This window comes from Lemur catta, chromosome 7, assembly GCF_020740605.2.
Source record: "Lemur catta isolate mLemCat1 chromosome 7, mLemCat1.pri, whole genome shotgun sequence".
Lineage (NCBI taxonomy): Eukaryota > Metazoa > Chordata > Mammalia > Primates > Lemuridae > Lemur > Lemur catta.
In genome coordinates, this window is record NC_059134.1 from 59,060,405 (window position 1) to 59,068,916 (window position 8,512).

General features: G+C 51.3%; 1 non-coding gene across 1 annotated transcript; it reads right to left on the reverse strand.

The window, feature by feature from the left end:
* Window positions 1–8,065: 8,065 nt before the first annotated feature.
* On the reverse strand, window positions 8,066–8,173 carry LOC123643063. The gene has a single exon (XR_006736638.1). It is a non-coding gene; the product is annotated as a U6 spliceosomal RNA (small nuclear RNA).
* Window positions 8,174–8,512: the final 339 nt, after the last annotated feature.

Sequence of the window (8,512 nt, forward strand, 5' to 3'; positions counted from 1 at the left end):
TGGATCCTGACACCCCCAAGCGAGTCACCTCTATCTCCCCGGCTAGATCTTGTGCAATGCCAAGGCCCCTGGGGCTCAGCTCTTACCTGTCTCCCTGGCTGGAGCCAAGTGGGCGAATCAGGGGAGGCTCTTCGGAAGGCCCGAGTGGGCGGGGCTGGACCCAGTGGGCGGGGCTGCTCCTGCTGGAGGCTCTTTGCCCAGTGGTCTTCAGGCCCCTCTAATGGCCTGGCCAAGAGTGGCTCTCAGAGATGACCCAGCTTGATTCCCAGTGGTGCAACTGGAGGCGGGGGAGGAAATGGACTTGATCAAAGTCTCCCAGCCAGTCAGGCAGGCCGGGCTTTCTGTGAAGCGGCCATTCCCGCTCTCTGCTGAAATTACCCACTCCTCTGTGTTCTGTGTTTCTTCATCTGACTTTTCCCTCCTTGACATTATAGTATGTCCTGGTGTGCTTATTGCTAACCTTCAGTTAGAACTTAAATCCTGTCCACTGTCTGGAGAGCGCAGAACAGTGGCACTACTGAAATTGCCCTTGTGGCATTTCGCCTTGTGTGGCACATGGTACATGAAGCCTCCGTTTTCTGACACTCAGATATGTATCGCGGCATCCACCAGGAGACTGTCTGTGTGCAGGGCTGTGTGCTCTCCCGGACTGAGTCTGCAGCTCCCTCCTCTGATTATAACAAGGAATAGCCTGGAAAAAAACAAAAAATGATTTTCTGTCTCTTTGAAACTTCCCCCACTCTTTTAACTGAAACCTGCATCCCTGCCTCAGGCCAGTGGTAGGGAGAGGCAGGGAGAAGGCCTTTTGTTCTTATCCCGGGTGGCTCTCGCTGCTGGCTGGCTCACAGGCTTTGTCTTTGGCAGAAATGAGAATAAATAGTTAACCACAATAGCTTAGAACTGGGAAGCCCTCCGTTTAAAAGCTCTGTATTTCTGCCTATGTTCAGGAAATTTGGATTTTGAGACGAGGTCTACCATTTTTCCTCCTTTGCTGGCAAAATAAAATCTCTTTCCTCATCCCCAAAACATCTGTCCTCGTTCTAATTTGGCCTTGTGGACAAATGCCAAGTTTTCAGTAACATGATCACAGCCCAGCCTGGATCCTGGGACTGAGAAGGTAACAGCACGGGGTTGGGATGGGCTGATGGAGTTGGGTTTAGGGTGCTCCTCAGTGAGGAGTCGGGCTCTCACTTACCTGTTCCAATGCCTTTGCCTGGACCGCACAGGCCCACAAATACCTAGGCATGGCCCAGGAGCTCAATCTCAGAGCCACACTGAACTGGCTGCTCCCAGAAAGTCTGGCCCAGGGTACAGCTCTGAGCCAGGAGCTGATGGCCTGTCTGCCTTGCTGTGTGACCTGCTCTGTCCCTAACCTTGCCGGGTCTCATTCTGCCTGTCTGTACAATGACAGCTCTGACTGATCTCTAAGCCTTACCAGCTCGGCCCGCCCACAGCTTCTTCCTACTCCCTCTCCACCCCAAACCTCTGTGCCAGTGGCTCCTGCCCTGCCCTGGGGTGTCCCTTATCCTGGAGCTCCAGACCCTCCCCTTCACCCTGGTCAGACCCTTTGCTGACCCTATCCTCTGTCCTTCCCCTGTCTATCTTGGGAACCATGGGTGATAGGGACCTAAGGGACTGTCCCCAGGATACTTGGGATACTTTAAGTCATCCAGAAAAGATTTTTCAGAGAAAATCTACCCAGACTTGCCTGGCCCCAGCCCTTTAACCAGCCCAGATATCTCCTCTGGACACCTGCTCCCCTGACATGCGCAAAGCAGAACTCTTCGTCTTTCCCCAGGCCTGTTCCTCTCAACCTCACCAAGGGCACCTCCAGCCAGCTGGTCACCCGGGCTGGGAGCCCAGGAATCACAAGCCTCTTCTCACTTCCCCCTGCCCTACCCAGTCCTTCACTAAATCCTGGTCACCCCTCCGTGATATCCTGGGGATTGCCGCCTTCTCACCATCCATAGAACTGCCTCTGTTAATACTTCATCCTCTCACCTAAACCTTGGAAACAGAGGGCTCTTGACACCTCTGTCTCTGCCTCCAGACCTTACTTAGTGCAGCAACTAGAGAGGGACCCTACTGGCAGCAAACCCGACCTGTTGCTCCCCTGCTCAAAACCCTTCTATGGTTCCCATTGTCCTCAGGATAAAGTCCAACTCCTTGGCCTGGCATTCGAAGCCCTACATGCTCTGTACCCTTCCAGCCTCATCAGCTCATCCCTCACTGTTGTTCCACTGACGGCTGAGCTTTCTCCAGCTTCAGCCTTGGCTCCAGGTGTTACCTCCACCTGGAAAACCTCTCCTATTCCTAATCGTTAGGTCCTCCATCTTGAATCATCTGGAGAGTCCACTGTGGGAATCAATGTGTTATCCAGGGAGGCTGAATAAACAAGGCTTTTCTCAGGGTGCATGTGTGTGCTTTTAGTCAGTCAACATTTATCTATTTATTCATGTACTCATAGCCTTGTTTCAAAAAGGATTTGAGGCAGGCTGTTCAATATTTACTGCGTGCCACCATGTGCAGCAAAGCCCTGCACGCACACACGTACACTCATTCACCTCTCACTTGCACACCCAAGACCCTGGCACCAGCGGACAGGCAGAAGCTTGCAGGGGGCCTCAGTGGGCCAGGGTGAGTTAGGATGAAGCACCTGGGTTCAGAGGGAGGCCCACCTGGCTCAAGGTGACATAGACAGATGTGGAGTTGGGGGTTCAAATCTGGGGTTTTCTGAGTCCAGAGTTTATGGAGCTGCCCCTAGAGCACTGGTCCTCAACCTTTTTGGCACCAGGGTCCAGTTTCATGGAAGACAATTTTTCCATTCACGGGGGTGAGAGGGGTGGTTTCAGGATGATTCAAGTGCATTACGTTTATTGTGCAGTCAAACCTCTCTGCTAATAATAATCTGTATTTGTAGCTGCTCCCCAGAACTAGCAACACCACCTCAGCTCCACCTCGGATCATCAGGCATTAGACTCTCATAAGGAGCGGCCAATCTAGATCCCTTGCATGCACAGTTTACAGCAGGGTTCACACTCCTATGAGAATCTAATGCAGCAGCTGATCTGACAGGAGGCGGGGCTTATGGGGTGATGCGACTGATAGGGAGTGGCTGTAAATATAGATGAAGCTTCCCTTGCTAGCCTGCTACTCACTTCCTGCTGTGCAGCCAGTTCCTAACATGCCCCAGACCGGTACTGGCCCTGGGGTTGAGGACCACAGCCCTAAAGGACGAAAGCCAAGCCCTGTCTTCAGGGAGTTCCTTGGTTATTGGGAGAGAGGGAGCTCTGGAAAATTAAATAAAGCCCCCAGGGTGCTCAGTGCCCCACCCAGCTCAGGCCCCCAGGGTGAGGGAGCTCAGGGGACAGCTGGGACGGGGAGAAAGGGGGTGCTGGGGAGGTGGGGAGCACTTGGAAGGACAGAACAGTGAGAAGGGCCTGCCAGGTGCAGGAACGGAGGAGCAAAGGCTGCAGTGGGGGATGGGAGACTCACAGCTTCCCTCCATGGCTCCTGCTTGCATTTCCCTTCCCTCTGTTCCTCTTTCCTCCTGCAACATTGCCAAGTGGGGGCGGGGAGGGGTGAAGACTGTGGTCCCTGCTCAGGCTCTAGGTTCCCCATGGGAGGGAGCCCCGGTCCCCAGCTGCAGGCCAGCCCCATGGGCACAGTGGACTCCAGAATTCCCAGCATGCTTTCTAGCCTCCCTTCATCTCCTCTGTCCCTCCCAACCAGTCTGTGAGCACCTACACTGCACCCATTTCAGAGCAGGGGAAACCAAGGACCAGAATATCGGTGACAGAGCAGGGATTCCATCTCTTGGTTCTCAGAGGCTAAAATCCTTCCACTATCAACTATCCCAAGTGCTATCTGCTCTGATCCCTGACAGCTTGGCACAGCAAGGGATCTCAGAAACACGTGTTGGGTTGGCGTCAGGGAGGGTCTCTGACAAGGGACCTTCTCCCTCTGCAGCCGCCAGGCAGGGAGGCATCAGTGCCCAGTTTTGACCTCCATGGGCTGTTTTAAATCCTGGGCCCCTTCGCATTTTCACCCACAGGGCATGGGGCCTGGAGCCCAGCTGAGCACCAGGAGGTCCAGGCTCCAGTACCAGCTCTACCACCATTTGCTGTGTAACTCTGGGCCACGACCTTGGTCTCTCTGGCTTTTCCCTTTTGCAAGTGAGGCACTGGGCTAGAAGGTCTTCAAGAGCCCTTTCTATCCTAGGCTGTCTGATCTTTGTAACTTTCAGGTTTCTGCAGGATTTGGTTGCAGAGGGTGTTTCAGACTGGGAGCCGGACCAGCTCCCATCCCATTCTGCCAGTTAGCACTGAGGTGGGACTCTCCAGGCAGTGGGGAGGGTGGACAGGGGACAAGGATTCTAGTTTCATCTGTTGCAGCCAAAGCTGGGGCTGGCCTGGCCCACTCCCCCGTGACCCCACCTGACCCCAACACTCAGTGGCTGGGAATTGACGCAGGTTGAGCTGAGGCAGCTGTCAAAGCAGCCCTAAAATTAGCCCCAGTAGGGATAGGGAGGGGGGAGCTGGCCCAGGCTTCAGGCTCCCTTGGCCCCAAGGGATTGAGCCCACACCCTACTCAAGACGGAAGAGGTCAGCCAGAGTTCTGGCAGTGACCTACCGTGATGCTGGGTGGGGAGATTCACAACTAGTGTGAGCGTGTTTCAGAAGGGGAACTGAAGGGTAGGAGATGCCCCTGCCAGTGTCTTGGTCTTTGATCCCAGCCCCCAGCCCTTCAGAGCCCTGGGAGAACCAAGGAGGGACCTTGCTATTTACAATCTCCTAGAACAGGGTTGAGGGGACCCGTCTGTCCTCCCAAGGCTGAACTAGATAACCTCACACCTTAGCAACAGCTACCAAGAGCAGAGGAGGAGCCAGGAACTATATTAGCCTGATATAGGAATAGATTGCGGACACCAGGGACAGGCCCAAAGCCAGTCCCCTCCCACCCAGGGATACAGTTCCAGCTAATTCCCTCTTCTCTGCCTTGGTGCACTGAGGATCTTACTAAAACGTAGATTCTGTTGGGTGCAGTGGCTCACACCTGTGATACCAGGGACTCCAGAGGCTGAGGCAGAAGGATCACTTGAGGCCAGGAGTTCAAGACTAGCCTGGGCAACACAGCAAGGCCACCCATGTCTTAAAAAAATAAATAAATAAATAAGAAAAATTAGCTGGGTATGGTGCATGCCTGTAAACTCAGCTACCGGGGAGGCTGAGGCAGGAGGGTCACTTGAGCCCAGGAGTTTGAGGTTGCAGTAAGCTATGATCACACCACTACACTCTAGCATGGGCAACAGAGTGAGACTTTGTCTCTAAAAAATAAAATAAAATAAAATAAAATAAAATAAAATACAGTTTTTCTGATTCAGAAGATCAGGGGTGGGGTGTGAAATTCTTCAAGATTCTAACAAGGTCTCAGATTAGTGTGCAGACCACACTTTGAGTGTGAAATTCACTTCTCAGCCAGCTTGGATGGGCCCCAAGGCCAGCGTCCCTGTCTTCTTCTGTACCGCAGGTATCCCCTGACCCTCGCCCACAATACAGCCGGCACAGGCACAGGTACAGGCACATAGGCACATGATATACCAGGTGGCTGACTGTTTTACTGTGGGTTCCTGCACGGGCGTGTAGGTGTGCATGGCAATCCCTCTGCCTCTGCGTATACTGCATGTGGCTTATTACATGTGTAGAGAGTGTACAAAGATGCACACATGCAATAATAATGAAATCAAAATAGCTTAAGTTGTAAAAATAGCTAATCTTTGTCAAGCACCATGCCCAGGCAAGGTACTAAGACTGTTACACACACAATATCTCATTTCATTCTCATAACAACTCCAACGTGATGAGAAAATTGAAGCTCAGAGAGGTTAAGTGACTTGCTCAAGGTCACATAGCTGAGAAGTGGCAGTCAGGGCTGGGATATACATGTGCATCCATGTCCATCAGTGTACCCGCCTTGGAACATGTGGGCATGGGTGACGCAGGAGGCAAGCAGCAGCAAGGAAGGAAGGGGTGAGGTAAGAGCCACGCACGGTGATTCAGAGTGTGAGCTTTCTGCGGGTGGGGAGGCAGAAGGAGACTCAGGTGGAAGGAGACACAAAGGGAGCCAGGCGAGTCTGGGCCTGCGTCTTCATGCTGCCATGCCCAGCTTTGACGTCCTCTTCTCTGAAATGAGTGTGAGGATATTTGCTTCACGAGGCTCTGCTGTGAGAAAGAAACATGACAACAATACAAAGTGCCCTGCCCAGGGCATGCCTGGCACACAGTAGGTGCTCAGGATGCGGGAGCTGGCCCTTCTTCTCCCCTGTGACTGAACTGCTTGAACGGCCATTCATTTGGGGAATGGCTTGTGCCCTAGCTAGTTGCTACCAGCTCACCGGATTAATAGGAGTGATCCTGAGGAGGGTCAGGGATAAGCAGGGACAAGGCACAGAGAGTGCTGAGAGCAGCTGGGTGGGAGGGGGGCAGACATCTGAACAGAGCTCAGAGCCTGGCCCTCTACCTCTTGCAGCAACAGGAGAGGCTGCAAGGCTGGAGGTCCCCTGACTCAGGAGAAGCCCTCCCAGGAAGCAAACACCCTGTCCCTTGACTCAACTTTCAGCTATGCCGGACACATCAGTCCTCACGGTCCTATAGGCTGTGCTCACTGGAGACCAAATCTCCTCTGGGCTGGGCCGGATATCAGTTAGGCTGGGCCTTCAGAAGTCCCTGGTGACTCATCTTCCCTTCCTCCACCCGTAGTCCTGACATTCGCTCCTGGAGCTGTGGCCTCCCTGAGGCTGCCCACACCTGGGTGGCTGGGAAGCATGTCGGCAGACCCTTACCCATCTGCCTGTGTTGCCAGCAGACTTGCTGCCTGAGTCACTGCTGGTGGGTGATAGCTGCTTCCCGCAGGCCTCAGTAAAAAGTGGGAAGTTGCCTGCGTGGGTGTTAGTCTCACCTGGGACCCAGAGTGGAGGAGTCACTCAGACGGATCTCTTGGAAGCAGGTGCGAGGTTGGAGCCCAGAGCACACTGTTGATGAGGGCTGGCTCATGGTGGGCGATTGCAGCATTGGTGGATCCAGACGAATCACTGCATCCACCTCCTTCATTTTCCACGTGAGGACTCTAAGGCCAAGTGAGGCCTAATCATCAGGCTTGGGTCATCTAGAACAGGGGCACAGAACCCATCCCAGCCACCCACCCATGTTGCTGACCAGAGAGCTTCCAGAGGAGGCTGTGAAATACTGGCTCTGGTGCCCCCACGTGGCAGCAAGGAGGAAAGACAGGGCTGGGCAGAGTGATTCCAGAGCAAGGTGCCTTTCCCGGGTAATACGGTGAGGGCCCTCTCCAGTTACACAGGCTCTGTCCCTACCAGTCACTGCCATCCAATATCTACCTCTTCCACCAGACTGAGAGCTCCCCAAGGGTAGGGCAAGATCTGGTCCATCACATCACGGGAGCACGCTGGGAGGGCATTGTGAGGGTTTGAGGAAGTGGTTTGAACTGAATTGAATTCAGTATCAACGGAAGGAAACAGTGAAGAATGTGGACTAAGACTTCTGCACAAATATGTTCATTGAATCAATGTTTGTAAAAGCAGAAATTGTGTTGATAATTGTTGAAATGGGTGATGGGCACAGCGACTCATTATACTGTTCATTTTTGTGTGTGTTTGAAATGTTTTGAAACAATGTAGTTAACAGAAATTATAAAGGTCCAGCAATAGAAATCTAAATAAAGCATGATGCAGCTGTTCAAAGGAATAATGTCTAGAGACATTAAAAATTCTGCCACGGAGGGTTTTATTGTCTTTAATTATAACATCTTTATTGATATATAACTCACATACCATGTTATTTACCCATTTAAAGAGTACTATGGTTTTTAATATATTCACAAAGTTTTGTAACCATCACCACAATCAATTTTAAAACATTTTCATCTCCCCCCGAACAAAACTCCATCCCCATTAGCAGTTACTCCCCTTTTTCTCCCCAAATCTCCCTGTCCCCAGCCCACAAATCTACTTTCAGTCTCTGTAGATTTGTCTATACTAGAAATTTTAATTTATTTTATTTATTTTTTGATATTTTCATGTCATCCTTGCGCAGGGGCCATGCTAATCTTCTTTGTATCGTTCCAATTTCAGTACATGTGCTGCCAAAGCGAGCCCTATTCTAGATATTTTATATAAATGGAATTGTACAATATGTGGTCTTCTGTGTGTGACTGTTTTCACTTAGTATAATGTTTTCAAGGTTCACCTATGTTGTAGCATGTATCAGTACTTCATTCCTTTTTGTGACTGAATGATATTCCATTGTATGGGTATATCACATTTTATTTATCCATTCATTAGTTGATGGACATTCGGGTTGTTTCCATTTTTTTCTTAGCTATTCTGTATAATGCTGCTATGAATGTTCATGTACAAGTTTTTATATGGGCATATGCTTTCATTTCTCTTGAATATATACCTAACAGGGAAATTTCTGCATCTTATAGTAATTCT